Raw genomic sequence first — 19,236 nt, forward strand, 5'->3', positions numbered from 1 at the left:
GTTGGACATAGAACTGGGAAAAATGGAAGCCCCTTCTCCTAAGTCCCTTAAAGAGGGCTTGCCTGAGAGGGAGATAGCACAGAGCAGACAAAGGGACATATGGAGAAAGAGAACTGGCTCCCTGGGACATTGGTAGGTCCTCTGGATCAAGCTCTGTCTGAAGCCAGACTACCCCCTGCTCGTTGCAGTGATGTGAATTAATATATTTTCTTTTTGACTTAAAGCAGTTTAATTTGTTTATCATTTGAAATTAGAAGAATGCTGTCTGATAAACACTTTCTAGGAGCCTTTGGGGGAGAACGATACACTAACCCAAAGGCATGCTTCTAAAGGTATAAATATTTGAATTCCTGAAAAGGTAGATCGCTTGGGAAGTGCCTTAAGACAGTGAGACATGGTGCTTCTCTGTCACTCATTTGAAGGACAAGACTTGGACCTGGTGAGAAACATGAGGCCCTCTCCTTGTGCTAAGAATGGCCCCTAACAGGAAGTTGGCAGCTCTCCCAGACCGAGCAGATAAAGAAGGGGCTAGTGCAGCCGCGCGGAGGTGGATAGACAGATGGCATCTACTTATACTTATTAAGGTTGCGACTCATGGCCAGAAAGCTCCAGCTAGATTAGGGATGATTACAATTTCCCTGGTGAGTCTGTATTCGTCAGCAGTCCTGAAAAAGCCATGGTCCTAGTTGTAGTAAAAGTGAACCCTCAAGAATACAATCAAAAAGAGCATAGGAAAAGCCACAAGTGTCCTAGTCCCCGAGAAAGGATGCGCTGGGTCCCTTGCTAGCACATATCACAATTTGTTGGCCCACATCCATTCTGTATGTTGATCAAAGACTTGACATGCTGTGAGGCCAGTAACATGACACAAATCCATTCAAATAATCACCAAGATCTCTAAATCCCTTCCAAATGTCACAAGCCACTGTCCAAATTCCATGTATGTGGGTGGAAACATGACTCTTAATGACCTCATTGAAAAGACCCAGGCTGGTAGGGGCTTAGACAATGGGTTGTGCTCCAAATTTTCTGAATGGAAGGTGTGTCTTATTATCTGGCGCTGAGAACTCGCTAATATTAAAACAAAAAAACAGCTGAGCACCTACCATGTGCCATACCCTTTTGTATTAAAAACAGAGCAATAAGAAAGATAGACAGGGTCTCTGCCTTCACTGATAATATAGTAAGTACAGGATACTCTGACCACATATCAGAGGGCACTTAGCCTATACTTTGGGGTGGCGACCAAATAAGGTTTCCTGGAAGAAATGAGCTAGAGGTAAACGAAGAAGTAGTGAGGGGAAAGGGTTGGCAGAGAGCGTGCTGAAGCCCAGAAGGAATAGAGGGAGCAGGCAAGTTTGAGAAATTAGAAGTATTTCACCAAGGCCAGACCAGACCCTGCAAGAGGAAGAGTGATATGAGATGTTTGGATCAAGTCAGAAAGGATTCTGTGACACTTTTGGATTGTTTAGACACTTTTGTTTTGAGAGCAATAAACATGATTAAATAGGAAGGTGAGTCCCTCTTAAATTAGGGCTTTTATTTTCAACACCAGAAAGGAAACCAGATACTTTAAGGTTTGCAGGCTCTTTCTTCTTTCATTACATGGATTAGGCATCATTTACAGTAGAGAGAAGGTTAAAGCAATAGACTATGAAGCAGTAAGTGAGCAATGGTATTCCTGCCAATCTTTTCTGTGGGTTTCTCCTTTCCTCCATGGTGAGCATCATCCTTCCTTTCTGATCTCCAGGTCAATGGTGAGAATCCCCAGAAGGCACTGGGGTTTTGAAAAATGCAATGACAACAACCGGGAAAGGAACTAAGGAACTTCCCAGAGATTCTGAATTTGAACTCAAAGTAACGGATCTTTAACCACCTACTTTCATGCATTTGTATCAGAACCAGAGGAAAGGACTTCTAGAGAGAGCTCTATTGGCAGTTAGCATGATTTTTACCTTAAAACTCATAGGGAGTAATCCAAAAAACACTTTTATTATGTCACTTAATCTTCTTCGAAACTGATGTCAGGATTATTTTTTCCATTTGACAGATGAGGAAACTCTGACTCAGAGTGGTTTGCCCGAAGTCACAGAGCTCATTTGTGGTAGGGGCTGGGTTGGAAGCCAGGTGCCCTGATCCAGAGTTTTCTAGTAATTCCTGGCAATGATGAAAAACAGGTAACATGAACAAGATTTGCAGGAACAGGGTGGAATGGTCTTTGGCCTGAAGAAAACACATTTGAAACATTCATTCATTCATTCATTCATTCATTCATTGATTCAATAAATTACTTGAGTATCTACTCTGTGCTAGGTTCTCTGACTAGTAATGAATAAAGCAGAGATGTCTCCTGCTAATATAGCATTTATACTTAAAAGGAAAGATAGGTATTGAAAAAAACCATATTTTGTGCTTGCCAGGATCTCTTTCTTTGAGAAATGGTCCATTATCCTTTCATAACAGAGCATAATGTTTCCTCAAGCACTGGCCTTGCTGATTTCCCTGTCTCTTTATTGAGCCCAGAGTGGGCACCTGGTCAGTCAGTGACCCCTGGCTTCAGTGATTAGTTTAACCCCAGCCACGATAATGCCCAGAGGTTCTGCAGGGGCCAATGGGTGAGATACCTGTGCTCCTTTCTCAGGGGTCTTGGTCTGTAAAGAGGTATAATCCTGGAAGAGAGAGTGACCATGCTTTGTCATCCCATGGGAAGAAAAATTTGCTTGAAATGAAATGAACATAGCACAGAACGAGGCAGAAGTCAGGTGATGAAGAAAGAGTCCTGGAAGCTTCATGTGAACTCCTGGATGAGAGCTGCCTTTCAGGTTAGTTAGGGCCAGAAATCCCCTTTTGTGGGTTTAGTTAGCACTGGGCTTCTGTCCTGATGGATACATGAAGAATTATATCATTACAAATGGCAATAAGTACAAAGAAGGAAACAAACATGAGACCATGAGAAAGAGCCTAATTGTCGGGGTGTGGTTCATATGAGGGTGTTAGAAAAGTGAGGGCAACGTGAAAGAGGAATAGGCTAAGGTGGTGACCAAACCTCCTTGGTAGAAAGAACAACATGCGGGGAGGACCAGGGGAGGAAAGGAGCTGTTGTGAGTATTTGAAGAGCTGTTAACTGGAACGGAATACAGTTGATTTAGCCACATTGGACATACATGCCAATGGCTAGAAGGTGCTGTAGGTCTGACAGAGATTAAACAACAAATAACTTTCTAGCAGTAAGAAAATCAAGATTCCCCTTTCACTGGAAGATCCCAGAAGAGGGTATGGCCACAAATACAAGTTTGTTTCTTTATTTTATTTTATTTTTTAAAATATTTTTTTATTGATTTCAGAGAGGAAGGGAGAAGGAGAGAGAGATAGAAACATCAATGATGATTACCTACTGGGGATCGAGCCCACACCCTGGGTGTGTGCCCTTGACTGGAATCGAACCTGGGACCCTTCAGTCTGCAGGCCGACACTCTATCCATTGAGCCAAACCAGTTAGGGCTATTTCTTTATTTTTAACAGGAGAATTCAGTTACTAAATGAGGGGTGGCTGGTCATCATTTGTTTCTTTATTTACTCAGTCAATAGATATTGTTGAGCTCTTGCAATGTACCAGGCATCACATCTGTGCATTCCAGTATACAGCATGCAGTCTCAGAACTGACTCAAAGACCTGACAGGCTACTGAGGAATACTGACAACTCACATGTCAATCCCATCACAGTATGGTGAGGGCTTTGTGGGCACAGAAGGGAATAGCTAACTCACTTGGAAATGACTTCGAAGGAGGGCTCCTATCCTGTGAAAGTGTAATTCTAAATAGCGGGTCAAAGCTCGTGTGGAACCTATGATTGGGATCCAGGGCCATGATCCTATCATTGCTGTGAGAATCTTTCCTTAGGTTAATGCCAAATGAAGGAATCCAGTGCTTATTAGGAGACACAGGCAAGCTCCCTGCCTTGCAGAATGGCGCCCTAACAAATATAATGAAGTGAAAATATTGTTCTCTGAGTATTTAGCATAGAGTTCATCTTTGGGAGGAACCTGTTCCTGGGAAAATATCTTGAAAAGCTGTGAGGGAGACTATAAGGTACTTGGGAGCATAAGGGGCAACAGGAGGCTTCACATTAAAAGGAGATGCTTAAGCTTTTATGCAGGAAGCAATAAGAGAAATTTGTGCTTGGTTTGGTTTTGGTTCTGTTTTTCTCGAAGGTTGAGACAAGGCAGGGATTATGAAAATCCAGGAAGAGAGCTGGACTTGTCATTGGGGCTGGGTTGTATAAACAGAGACGCAATGCACAAACACAGGAGCCCACAGGTGACAGTGGCATATAAGCCTGCAGGTATCTGCAGAAATCCAGAAAAGGTCTTGGAATTCTGTGGGGGCATGGAATGGGGTTTTGAGCCAATCTTATTCGTATCTTAAGGGTCAAGGAGGACTTGGCACCATGAGCTCTGGGTTATAGTCACCTTATTCTAGACCAGTGGTTCCCAACCTTTTTTTGGCCATGCCCCAAATCCTAAAATCCTGATTGCCCCCCTGCCCCATGACAGATAATTTTTATTATTTAAAAAGTGAACTCCTATCCACATGGAGGAAGCCTAAAAGGCCATTAACTTGGTCTAAACAAACAAGCTTCCAAAGAACATGGCATCCACGAAAGAGAAAAATAAAAGAACGAAAGGACAGTTGAAGTACTGAGGAAGAAATCACTAAGAAACTGTTAAAAATAATAATATGAAGTGATATGAAAAAATAGCAAATAAAGTTTCAAAACATATAATAAAGAACTGGGATGCATAAATATGTCACAGTATGTACTTACATACTGTATATGAGACCCCTAGAACTATAAGAAATGCAAAAAATTCACTGTTAAAAACTCATTCTTGAATTGCCTCTCTTGGGGTGTGTGCCCCACGTTGGGAACCACTGTTGTAGACGGAGTGTACTAAATGCTATACTTTTGTTTGGGGGTACATAGACATGTTTTCCTTCCAGCCACCCCTACCCCAAGTGTGAGACCCTTGAAAACAAGTTTTTGGTGGCTTCTCCAGTGCCTGGCACCTGACAAGGATGGGGCTAGCTAGATCAAAGCTTGTTTGGGGGCCACGCCTTTCCCCTATAGGCAGAGGAGAGATGAATCAGCCTCAAGCTACTAACAAGTTACAAGCTCCTAGACAAAGGCCTGCATGGGTTCTGGGAATTGTGATAATGAGGCTGCAGAGGGCCCCTGGGCTGAGCCAGCTGCTAAGGACACTGCCCAGCTCCAACCTCATTGGACTCTGATTGGAAATAGTGATGTGGAAGCTCATTAGGAAGGAATGTTTTGGGTTTTTTTTTCAATTTTTTTAAAATAGCATCATCATCTCTAATCAGGCCGTGGGTAGGGGTCAGATCTCTCCTAACAGGAATGTGGGCCGGCAGGACTGGGGCAAACGTGATAGGGCATGAAGGGGCAGCTGTAGTCAGCTGCCATGAGTGACACTTCAGGTCACCCTCTCCCACCTCCAAGGGCACTGTGCTTGAAGGTCTTAATTAGGCCCCCCGATGGTGCAATTGGCTCCTTGGGAAACACTGCCAACCAGTGCCCCCAGCCTTACAGGAAAGAGCAGATGTGCTCAGGCCTGGGCTTCTGTGGGGAAATGCAAGGCTGGCCTGGCACGGAGTGGGTGGCAGAGAAGGCCATCTCACCCACACAAGCCTGGCCCTGCCAACAGCTCTGGGCTTGCGCTTCCGGGACTACTGATGGGAATGCTGAGAATGGATGAGGGGAAGGCCCAGACTTCCTCCCCACACAGACGCTGCTTATTGGAAGGATGTTGGCGCAAACCACATTGCTGGCTGTCCCTCACTTCCCCTCAGCTCAATTAAGGCAGTAATCGGTATTTCTTAATTGCTGCTCCTGCCCCTCCTCCTCCCTCTGTCCATTGCAGTGTAGTACCAGGAGACTTGTCTGTCCTCTGGGGCTGGCCTGGGAAGAAAAGGGAAGTGGCTTAAGGAGGCTTAAAGGCTTCGACGCCTGGTAGGGAAAAGCCTTGCAGAAATAGTTCTGTAGCTGGAACATGACCTGGCTGGGCTCAGCCCCAAATCTAAGGCAACCCTCCAGCACCTAGCATGACACTCAGTCCAACATTTGGGTTTGTCTCTACCTGGGCTTGCTTTTCTACTTCTAGTTCCTCTAAATTTGCTTCTCATTTTACAGGTATGTTATTTCACCGTAAGTGTCATTGTCTGTGGTAAACCTTCTCAGATCTTTGTGGAATGTGAATAGGTATAAATACAAAAAACAAAATTGCAATATTTGTGTGGCAATAACAATAACAACTGGTAATGTAATGATAAGGGACTGGTGTGTGGGTGTAAGGCAGTTTTAAAAGAGAGTTTTTTGATGCCTGGGAAGTGGTCAGAAGCTCTGTGCAGCTATTGGACACTGAGTTATGTGGTGCGAAGGAGGTTAGAGAATAGAATGATTCTAAGACTCTCAACTATTTGAACCCATAGAAAAACAAAATGTGAACCATAAACATGAGCCACTGTATGATGTAAAATTCTCCAGTAGTACACTTACTTTAAAAAGTAAAAGATTTTTTAAAAGTAAAAGGAAACAGGTGAAACTAATTTTAACCCTTTGAGTGCCAACCAATATCCTAGGAACGATGCTAAAATTGCCAAGGCATTTTTGCTGATTTTACAGCAGTCTAGGAAAAAAATTATGAATCGCAAGTAAATGAAGTTACATATTCAAAAACTTAAGGAAACCTTTACTACATTTGTTTTCTGCACTTAGGTGCCATCTGTCAATAAAGAGTGAACTACTAGCATCTAATAGTGACACTGCAGGAGGAGCGCGATAGCGCTCCCGGCACTTTTGGCGAAAGCCAGGAGGACCGCAATCGCGCTCCCCTGCACTCTAGGGGTTAATTATATACAGGGTGTTCCCCAAAAATGTATACACACTTTTAACAGCTAATAGCTCAAATTTGAAAAGGAAATGTATTTTAATAAACACTGACTTAGAATTATCCAAAATGTGTATATACATTTTGGGGGGACACCCTATATTTAATAACTAGAGGCCTGGTGCACAAATTTGTGCACAGGTGGGGTCCCTCGGCCTAGCAGGCGATCGGGGCTGATCAGGGCCCCTCTTACCCAGTCCCATTCAGGCCGGCCAGGGGTTGGCTGTGGGAATGCACTGACCACCAGGGGGCAGCTCCTGCATTGAGCGTCTGCCCCCTCATGGTCATTGCATGTCACAGCGACCGGCCTACTGGTCATTCAGTTGTATCGGTCACTTAGGCTTTTATATATAGATATATACACACATCATCACTTAAACATGTAATCAATGGGAAAATTGAAATATTTTACATTTTTTGTACTATGTCTTCAGGTTTTGGCATCGATTTGACATTTATAGATTAGACATATTTTAAGTACTTAATAATCACATGTAGCTAGCACAGGCATGGGCAGTTGGGAGAAACTAGTTACTTATAGAACATGTTGGCAAAAAATTACAGCATTGATTTTAATCTTCATCCCATACATATCTACATCACTTATCTTTCCAAAATATAGCTTATTCATGTAACAAATCAGGAGGTATATATTTTATCCCATTTTGTAGATGAGAGAACCAAAGCTTAGAGAGATGAAATAATTTGTCTTACAAATTACCATGATAGGTAGTAAGTCATAGACACTTCCAGGTCTGTTTGATGCTAAATTCCAGCCACCTACAGTTTTCTAAGGACCTATAAGCTGCACAAGAAAGGTTTGGTGTCGAGAATATTTGAGGAATGCTCTGTACAATGGCCCAGTCTTAGGGACCAACAGTAAGAGTTACATGTTGAAGGCTCCCTGAAGTTCTCCAGTTAAGGGAACCTGCTTACCTTTGTTTAACACAAAGTTTCCCAAACATGTCACATGAAACTTTTTTATCATGCAACATCTACTCACATTCTAAGGAACCAGTGTTTCCTAGAACTTGATTTGGGATGTGCATTGTGCCAGAAATCTACTTTTTCAAACAAGACTCCCAGTCACATAAGAGGGCACATCACAAATAATGACAGGATTTTTGAATGTCAGTCTCAGGCATTCGAAGGAGGTACTGTCTGGTGACTTTGATTTAAAATATTATTCCCTTTTGGCCACCTCAGCTTCAGATTAAAATCATGGAGTATAACCCACAAGACAGCCAGAATCCACACAATACACAAGCTCAAATAAGCAACTCCGTCTCTGTCTCACACGGTGATGGTTTATGTTCATCATGTTAATCGGGACTCTGTAAGACCTTAGAACCAAACAGGAAGACTCTGATTCATGCAGTGTAGTTTTAGCATAAAGTAAATGAGATTACATTTCCATTTTTTTGAAAGTCATTGATTTGTGTATGGGCAAACTGATGCTTAAATGGACTGAGTACTTACGTGTACAAAACATGGCTTGAAGACTTCATCATAACTCAGTGGAGGTAGGAGCCACCACCACCACCACCATCATCATCATCATCATCATCACTATTTTAAGCTGAGAAAACCAAGGCACAGAGAAATTAAGTTACATGTGACAGGTCACTCAGTTGGAAAGCAGCAGAACTGTGCTTTCAGGAAGTCTGGCATTTAGCCTACATACTTAACCATCACCCTTTCATATCCAATCAATGAACACTTCAGAAAACCCCATTTTAGAACCCATTTAAGCAAATGGGATGGGTGAATGTGTGTATGTGCAGAGGGATAGAGGAAGAGATATAACAGAAAGCAGGCAAATTAGGATATAGTAGAGACTGGGTGAGAAGTAGAGATGGTCCAATAGAACTTTATAGAGAGTTTTGCTGTCAAATAGTACTTTATAAAGAGTTTTCATATACATTATCTCACTTGATCATAGTAACTTATTTGAATTAGGTACTAGTGCTGCTAACAAAGTGACCGAGGGGGAGGGGAACTGTGGGAATCTGATGTCAATTCACAACCCTTTCCACCACTGGACTGCTGCTCCAGGAAATTAGCCACACGTTCCCTGCAGTCTCCTTTCCTTGCCTTAAACCTTCTAGACACAGTCTAGAGTGACGATGACATGTCCATGCTCCTAGTGTATACCATAGCCCCTCCTTCAGGTTCTGAGTCCAGACACTACCCAGGCTTCCCTCCACAATCCTAAGGCCCCATCGAGACTGACCAACAGTGTGGCAAGGAGCCAGCATTCTTATTTCCTGAGTTTGGATGGCTTGGGAGGCCTCCGGGTGTTTCGGCCCATTTCCCAGCACACAGCTGCCATGGCAGAGCCTGCATAAATGTTTCAGTATTAACCTGGGAAACCACATGAGGGACCATTTGGAGAACGGAAACGCTCTCCTGTGTCAGTGTGAGGAAAGAGGAAAGCAAACAGAGGCCTAGAGGGGAGCCTGGATGGGAACCTCTCTGGCAGGTGCCCTGGAAAACCCCTGACCCAGGTAACAGTGGAAAACTCCAACCCCCTCCTGCTTCCCAGCTGCCCTCAGAGACCCTGAAGGACTGGCTGGGGATCAGTGTAAGAAATTCATGCTGGGGGTAGGGTGGCCTTGGGGATGGTGGTAGAGTCCCTCAACTCAGCCTCATCCCTCTGCTGGAGGGTCACAAGAGAGGTTGTTCCTTTGCAGGAACCTGGGTGTCATCCCAGCAAACCTTGGTCTTCTTTGTTTCCCTTGCTGGTTCCTTCCAGATGCGAGTAGAAGAGGCCTGTTTTATATTTCTGTTGAACAAATTATTTACACCTTTTGAGTTTTCTCACACAGGCCAACACATCAAAACATGCCTGAGAGCTCTGGAGAATGTCCCAGTGGTCCCAGACCCTCTGGAAAAACACTCATTTGGACAGCTGCAGGAGTTGAGACCAAGGCCTTGCCTTTGAAGCCCCTCAGTTACAGGAGGAGACTTGCCAAAATGTCCCCCCAAAAGGGGCGGGAGAGAATGGATGGTGAACCTCGTTCTGTGATAAAAATAGATTCTCTTATTAGAAGCTAATGATGACGATGATGTTAAGAGGTACCATTTATTGAATATTATTTGCCAAGCACTTAACACACTCATTCAATAAATATTGCTTCTCATTATCTTATTTAACTCACAATAACCCTTTATGAGCGAAGTATTATTTTCTCCAGATGATAAAACTAAATGGTAGAGCACTTATGAAACTTGTCCAGCTTCCCTCAGCTGGTTTTTATAGTAGAGGTGGGACTTGATACAGATTTTTTTTTTTATTCCAAAGCCCATATTCTTAACTATTCATTCATTTCTTCAAAAAATATTGATTGCATTCAATATGTGGTAGGCAGTCTTCCATGTACTGGGGATGTAGGAGCAAAGCAGGCAGAGCTTTCATTCTAACAGAGAGACAAACAACAACCAGTGAACTAGTGGTTAGATGTTGATGTGCAGGAAGAAAATGATGCAGATGTTAGATGCTAACTGCAGGAAGAAAAACTAAGAAAGGTAAAAAGTATAGGGAATATTGGACTAGGAAGAAGAGAATTTGTTATTTTATATTGTGTGATAAGAAATATCATCCTTCATAAGGAGACACCTAACCAAAGACCTAATTTGTGGGTGTGAATCATTTAGGGGAGGAGAATTCCAGTTGGGGGAAACAGTGCAAAGGCCCTGAGACGAGAATATGCTTGGAGGAATAGCAAAGAGACCAGTGTGGCTGGAGTGAGGCAAATATGAGGAAATCTAGTCAGGGAAGAAGAGAGGCCCAGATCAAGTAGGGTTTTGTAAGCTACTATATGGAGTGAGTGAAATGAGAAGAAGGCAAAGAAAGGTTTTGAGCCCAGGAATGACTTGAGCTGATATATTTTAAAGACTGCTGTGGGTGGGTCAGTGTACATTCATATATTTCTTCTTCTTTTTTTATCCTCACTCAAAAGACATGTTTTTTATTGATGAGAGAGAGAGAGAGAGAGAGAGAGAGAGAGAGAGAGAGAGAGAGAGAGAGAAGCATTGATGTTAGAGAGAAACATCTACACGTGCCCTGACTGGGGATTGAATCTGCAAATCTAGGTACGTGCCCTGACCAGGAATCGAACCCGCAACCTTTCAGTGTATAGGAATGACGTTCCAACCAGTGGAGCCACACTGGTCAGAGCCATTCATATATTTCTTACTTTTGTCTGCTGATGGCGCCCAAGAGCAATACAATTCCCATACTAACTAGTACATCTAGCACCCAGATCTTGGCTTCTAAATACCATTTCCCAATGGATGAAACCAGGGCTCTTTTTAGAGAAGTTGTTATTTCCAGGACTAGGGTGGGAAGAAGACAAGATGAACTATCTTCCAGTGCCAGACATAAAGAAAGCTCCTGAAAAAATTTGGGGGGCATGTTGAAAGAGGATGGGAGTTGATTTGAAGGTCAAACCTAGGACAAGTTGAGCAGTAAAATAAATAACAGTAGAGATTAGCTTAAATCCACAGAGTAAAATAAAAATAGTAATACAAATACATAATTGAATAAATAAATAAATGGGTGATAAGGGATAGAAGAATTCAAATTCATAAATGAAGAATGAAAGAAATACAAAATCACCATTAGAATACCACAGTAATAGTTCCTATGAGCAAGATCCACCAGTGAGTGTTAAATTGGAGGGTGAAAATTTGAACAGAATGGAATATGAGTACAGTTTCAAATGTTCTCCTCCAAAATATTAACTAATTACATAGAAAACAACAACTTTAGAGCAGAGAAACCCAATAAACGCTACTTGAAAGTAAGTGGTTAATGTTAATATCACCAATAAGACGTCAATATTAGGTAGGCTGAATATGATGCCCTGGAAAGAACACACCGTAACTTCTGTGGTATGCTTGCTAAAAATGCATAATCTCAATCTCATCATGAGAAAACAGCAGACAAAAACCAAGGCCATAGACATTCTATAGAATAACTGACCAAAAGCTCCTTAAAGTCAAGGAAAAACGGAGAAATTGTCAGATTGGAGGAGACTAAAGAGATAACAACTTTGTGCACTGTCGACTGGAAGAGGAAGAGGGAAAAAAAACAACAATGAGGGAAAATGATGAATTTTGAATATAAACTGTAGTTAACAGTGTTAATGTCTTGGTGTTGATCATTGTACTATGCTGTATAAGGTGTCAACTTTAGGGGAAGTTGGGTAAAGGATATATGTGGACTCTCTGTACTAGTTGTAAGACTTTTCTGAGAGTCAGTATTTCACATTTAAAAATCTATAATAATAAAAGCATAATATGCTAATTAGATCAGATGACCTTCCGGACTAAGCGGGGGCTGCAGCCTCGGGATCCAGGCAGTTGCTGGGGCTGCAAGGGAGGGATCCAGGCAGCCACCTCCACTGTGAAGGCCTACTCTTGCACTAATTTCGTGCACCGGGCCTCTAGTAAAATCTAAAAAACTATGGACCTAGGTCCCACTTCAGAGCCAACCGTCAGCTGCCTGCAGCCTAACACTTGAGACTCCCTGTCTCCAGCCACCCTGGTAGGGTACCCCAGGAACATTTCAAGGTCCCAACCGCCACTGCTGCTGACTCAGCTTTCCGCTGCCCTCATCTACCACCATGGGAATGATCCCTCTCTAGAGCAGTGGTTCTCAACCTTGGCTGCACATTAGAATCGCCTGGGAATCTTTTTAAAATCCTGATTTCTGGGCCTCGTCCTCCGGAAATTCCGTTTCTTTGTTATGGGTGGGGCCACAACATTAGTAACAAAGAAACAGAATTTCCGGAGGATGAGGCCCAGAAATCAGGATTTTAAAAAGATTCCCAGGCGATTCTAATGTGCAGCCAAGATTGAGAACCACTGGTCTAGAGAAACCAGCGCCTTCGCCAGTGCCCCACCCCGCCGCCCGACCCTCAGCCCTCGCCATGAGGCTCTGTTGACCTTTTAGGCTGGAGAGCCACCCCTGGAAAACCTGCTACCTATGCTTCCAGCCACGGCCCCTGCGCTTCCACCCATGCTTCCTGCGCCTCCAGTTGTGGTGCGGGAGCCCATCTCCCAAGCGCGCCAGAATTACCGTGCCAACTGCGGGGCCTCTATCAACCACCAGATCCGCTTGGAGCTCCACGCCTCCTACGTGTATCTGTCCATCGCCTTCTATTTCGACCGCCCGGACCAAGCCTGGAAGCACTTCGCTACCTTCGCGTGGCCGTCGAGGGAAGAGTGGGAGCACGCCCAGGCATGGATGAGGCTGCAGGACCAGCGAGGGGGTTGCATCCGCCTGCGAGAGATCAGGGGGCCTGACGGCAGCCAGTGGGAGAGCAGCCTGAAAGCCGTGAAAAGCGCCTTGCCCGTGGCGAGGATGGTGAACCAGAGCCTGCGCAATCCGCACCAGCTGGCCACCAAGAAGAACGATCCCACCTGTTCGATTTTCCAGCGCATCACCACCTGCGCCAGGAGGTGAAGCTCATCTACAGCCTGGGAGTCAGTAGCAGCGGACTGCACAAGCTGGGCGCCGCCACATCCAGCCTGGCAGAGTCCCTCTTTGACATGCTCACCCTGGGTGCCGGCAAGAACAGCCTGGACTGACTTCCTGATAGCCATGGGGTGACTTCCCTGGTCACCATGCTGAGTATGCATATTGCCATATTGCCCTTGCAAAACGTTCACTTTTTATGTTTAAGTTTTACCGTTTCTTGGAATGAAGTTATTGGTTCCTAAGTTTAAAAAAAACCCAACCCACAAAACTATGGAGCTAAATAGACTTATTGTGGCGATCATTTCACAATATATACATATGTAGAATCATTGTACATCTGAAATTAACATAATGTTATATGTTATTTGTGTATCAGTTTAAAAAAATAGGTAAAAGAATCTTTTTAAAAAAAGTTAAACTAAAGATTCTTGGACTGAGAATACACTGGGTGCAAGGACAGGAATCAGAAAACCAGTTAGAAGACCGTAATGGAAATAATTGTGGTGAGAATAATAGTTTGGATTAGGGTGTAGCAGGGGAGGAGGTGAACAGTGGCTGAATTCTTAGAAATTTTTGCCGGGCCAGCATAGCTCAGTGGTTGAGCATGGGCCTATGAACCAGCAGGTCACCGTTAGATTCCAGGTCAAGGCACATGTTTGGGTTGTGGGCTCCATCCCCAGTAGGAGGCAGCCAATTAATGATTATCTCTCATCATTGATGTTTTTCCCTCTCTTTCCCTCTCCCTTCCTCTTTGAAATTGATAAAAAAATATATAAAAAATAAAAATAGAAGTTTTTTGACAGGAGAGATGACAATATTTGCTGGTAGAATGATTTTAGGAAGATAAAAAGGAATTCGGGATGACTTAAGGGTGTTTGACCCAAGCACTTAAACTTCCAACAAAATACATTTTTTAAATATATATTTCATTGATTTTTTACAGAGAGGAAGGGAGAGAGATAGAGAGTCAGAAACATCGATGAGAGAGAAACATCGAACAGCCGCCTCCTGCACATCCCCCACTGGGGATGTGCCCGCAACCCAGGTACATGCCCTTGACCGGAATCGAACCTGGGACCTTTCAGTCCGCAGGCCGATGCTCTATCCACTGAGCCAAACCGGTTTCGGCCAAAATACATTTTTTAAAGTGCTTTATTCGTATTATTTCAATTAACCTTCACAAAAGTAGTACGAGGTAAATATTCTAATCCTCCCCCCCCCCCATTTAAATAGTAATATTTCCAAATATTAACACTGGGCACGTCACACATAAAAATCTCATTTCATCCTCACCTGTGACATTATTCTTTTTCAATATATGGAAAAACTGAGACCCAGAGAAGCTAAGTAGCCTTCCCACGGCCCCGGGCTGGTAAGTCATGTTGCTAGGACTCGGCCACACTGAGCCTGACGCTGGTGCCCACACACTGCCCGGCTGCACTGGAGCAAGCGCCCGATTGTCTAGAGGAGGAATGGAAACGTCGCAGGCTGCATCATAGCCAGGATCCATGCAGTTCCAATATGGCCCAGCTGGAATTCCACCCCAGCTCTGATGTTAGAGCGCAAGCTCTTCACCAGCGTGCTCTGCGGCTGGATCCTGGACATTTGTATGTGGGTGGAGTAAGATGTGGGGCTCCCTGGCACAGCCTGCAGGTACCATCCCCGGACGGAGGAGGGATTCCGTGTCTTCCTTGCCCCTGGTTCTTCCTCCGCTGGCCAGGACTGTTCCACGCCCCGAGCGAGGAGGGGGAGACACCACTGCCAAGCTGTGGCGGCCCTGCAGTTCCATATGCTGGAACCACAAGTGCCCAGGAAACCTGCTATGCCCATCAGCCTCTTTGGTCCGCCGCCAGTTGGAAAGGCCAGAGAAATCATGCACTCATTTTAATGGGCCAAAAGGTCCCTGCTTTCCCTTTCTACTCTGCGAAAGGCCCAACCTACCCACCCCTTTCCCTAAAGCACAGAGAAATGTTCCCAGTCTGTGGAAAACAGAAATGCACTCTTCTCACAAGAAAAAAATATGTCCAAATAATCAACCCTGGGTGTTCTGGGTAATAATTAACCCTCGGTAGTAAGAGAAGGCCATTTTTTTTTTGTTGTTTCTTAATATATTTTTTCTTTTTCCATTTTTAATAATGATTATGTAAATTTGAATATTCAATTTATTGATCATTTGATAATTACTTGAAAGAAAAAAACCTAAGCATGGACTCTGACCTCAGGCTCCTTACATTTGAATACTGAGTTCTGCTATGGGATGTGATCTTGAGCAAGTTGACTATTTAAGCCATAGTTTCCTCATCTGGCAAATGGGATTAACAACAGATTCTACTTCATAGAGTTTATACAAGGATTAAATGAGATTCAAATAATTTTGCACTTACTTGTAGCTATAGTAATATTAGCTTTTCAAATATAGTGGGTTTTCTTTCCTCAATACCATCCCTGTCCTTTGCCCCCATCTGGGTGCTAAACTTGTCTTGTTGGCAGAAACCAAAGGGCCACTGTGAAAACAGGGAGTCCATTGAGTGGATGGTATGAGTGAGTGTCAATGGCAGGGAGATTTCTCCAGAAAAAGTAGCCATTCCATCACTATGGTTCTTAGCAAGGCAGGCCAACAGAGGCTGGTGTTTTTTCGTTATTCCCAGTCTCCAGGGAGTGCGTCCTCCGTGTCTCCAGTAAATTGGACTTTCAAAGGTAAATGTAAATTCTAGTGTTAATTTATTTAAAGTAAATTATTTAGAGAGTCATATGTCAGCAAACCTCATTTTGTGGCACTATATTAATGTCTTCCTTAAATACAGCTCGCCCTTTCTAAAAGCTGTTTTATGGGTCCAGGAAATCTGTCTATTACAAAGAAGTGCTTATTGTAAAGGATGTTTTAGTCTTTGGGTTCAATTAGGGAGAGAGCCAGGGTCAATGGGAGCCCTATGTGTGAAACAGCCTTAATAGCTGAGATGTAATAGGGAAGTGGGAAACCCACTAAAGCATGTGGGTTTTTACCCGGCAGGAAGGGGTGGGTGTAAAGAAAGATAAATGAAGGGCTTGATTCAAATTTCACCAGCCTTCAGGGAGCCTAGTGATAACATCTGACCAATGCATTGTAGTGGAAGGAAGGAAGTTTCCAAGTGGAAGTTTCTGGGTCCTAGTGTCTCTCCTTGTCTGGATTTCCTTCTCCCTACATTGTGGGGAGGAATGTCTGTCTTCCCTATAGAGCTGCTTGTTATTGATATTAAGTAAAATAGCTGTGAAATGCTTTGAAAAATTCGAAGAGCCATATAAATATAAAGCAATATTATATTCATGGCTGTGAATTACTATTTTTATTATTATCAGATTTCAGGTGCACAGGATTCAATACTTTTACTCTTTAATTTTTGACATATTATCATTACCATGGCCCTTCCTTTTATTTCTTTATTCTATTTGATCCTGGTTCTTCATTCTCTAGTTCCTGTCACCCCCAACCTCCTCACCCTCCAAAAAAAAAACACACACACAAAAAAACACACACACACAAAAACAACTCACTTTACTATGTTTAATATGTTCTATGAAAAATACACACACACATACATATGAGTGTTTTATATGTATGGCTTTGTAATTTACATGTGAATGGCATCACTTTATAGATCTTAGTTTGTTTCTTCTCTCACCCATCTCTATCCATGCTTTTAAGATGCATCCCTGCTGCTACCTGCACATCTAATTAATCACTTAGAATTGCCACAGAGTGCCTCAGGATACACATTCTCCACCTTGAACAATTAACTCCGAGTGAAGGCCTCACTGCCTCCAACTCCCCCACCACTGCAAATCACAGCCATGGCTATGCTTGTGCACTGCTCTTTACCATCATATTTGAGCATCTACTTGGAATATGTGCCCAGGAGCAGAACTGGGCAAAGGACATCAACAGGCAATTTCCAGAAGAGAAAACCCAAAGGACTAGCAAGCATTTAAAGTTTTTCTCAAATGTATTAGTAATAAGAAAAATGTGAATCAGGGCAAACAAGCCATCACTTTTTACATTCTAGCCTGGCAATAATTAAAAAGCTGGAGAGTGCCAAGGGTAGGTGGGGAAGAGAGATATAAGGCCCTTATCCACAGCTGGTGGTAGGGGGTGGTGGGGAGTGGTTGCTGCTGGTGGTTTGGGAGAGCTATCTGACAGTATTGAGCTAAATTTGGACATGCATAGTTTCTGATAGATATAATTTTTATTATTGCCATTTTGCATTAAAAAATTATTAAATGCCTACTTTTCTCATTAAAAAATACCTATTCGATACGTACTAACCCAGTGGTTCCTAACCTTGGCTGCACATTAGAATCGCCTGGGAATCTTTTTAAAATCTTGAATGAGGTCCAGAAATCAGGATTTTAAAAAGATTCCCAGGTGATTCTATAATGTGCAGCCAAGGTTGAGAACCACTGTACTAACCTAACTCCCTCTAGCTGTACTAGATTCTAGAGCTACATCAGTGAACGGTTCAGACATGATCCTTGTGCTAATGAAATTTAAGATACAGCCGGAAATGCTTGATCAACCATGTACTGTCAGATCCTAGCAGGGTGCCTGGCTTCCTCTAGCTCAGTAAATGTCTGCTGAATGAATGACTGAGGAGCATAAGATATTAGCCACAATACTGCTTCCCAATCTTACCATAAACTGACCAATCTCAGCCCCTAAAGCAGTCCCCTGGCAAGGCTGGTACTTTTTGTTCTACAAACACTTCTTGGTCTCCAGGGCAAGCCTTAAATCTGCTTCCTTCCAACCCCCCAAAGTTATTTGTAACTGACATTAATTATCTCCCAAGCACTTGGGTAAGATCCAAGCTCTTGGGCCTATTTTATAAGGGCATTAATCTCAGTCATGAGTGCCCTGCCCTAATCACCACCCCAAATCCCACCTCCTAATGCTGTTGCATTGGGCATTAGGATTTCCATAGCAGGGAGCATTTTCCTTTGTGGTAGTACTGAGTGACTTGACATATGCACATTATCTTGACCAATACCTGCTGAAAGAAAAGGGCATTTTAATAACTGTCTGTTAAGGCCTTGGTTTTCACCCCACGGTCTGAATACAGAACCACCAACACCAGCTCTCGGCCCCAACAGCACAGCTGTAAGCAGCCAAAAGTGCTCATTAGAATGGAAACCCAGAGCTTTGCCTTGGCTCCTCCCAGCAGCCACAGCCAGTCTCCTCCCAAAAGGTTCTGTTCAGGGTTGAAAAGATTTATAGCATCCTCTAGCTGCTGACGATGTTTCCCTATTGATCCTGCTTCCGGAGCTCTGCTCAGGGGACAGGGAGTGACCGAAATGCTAAATTTTTACCAGGCTCATTGCAAAATCATCCAGACAGCCCAGGCCTCCTTTGGGACCTGGAGCTGAAGGCAGAGAGCCACTGAGTCACACACACTTCCTCCTGATCCTCAGAGGGATGAATTCTCCCCCTCCCTTTAGTCACTGCCTCAAGAACCAGTATTCAGATTTAATCCAAGGTCTTTGCCTGAAGGTTTCAGTCTTCTCTTTTTCCTAAGACACTTATACCCCCCATGGCACTGCTACACCTTCATATACCCACACTGTATCCCTTTCACATGGGTTACCTGGATTGGTCTAAAACGTGTTTATCTTCTCTATTAGTCTTTAAACTGAGGGCCAGAACTGTACAGCTCCAGCCCTGAGAACAGGGTCTGCTGTTGAAAACATTGAATGAAAAAAAAAAAAGAAATGACATACACACACTGGTCAATTTTCACAGCAGGAACTAAAGAATAGGA

This window comes from Myotis myotis, unplaced genomic scaffold (genome assembly GCF_014108235.1).
Source record: "Myotis myotis isolate mMyoMyo1 unplaced genomic scaffold, mMyoMyo1.p scaffold_m19_p_10, whole genome shotgun sequence".
In the NCBI taxonomy this organism is placed as follows: Eukaryota; Metazoa; Chordata; class Mammalia; order Chiroptera; family Vespertilionidae; genus Myotis; species Myotis myotis.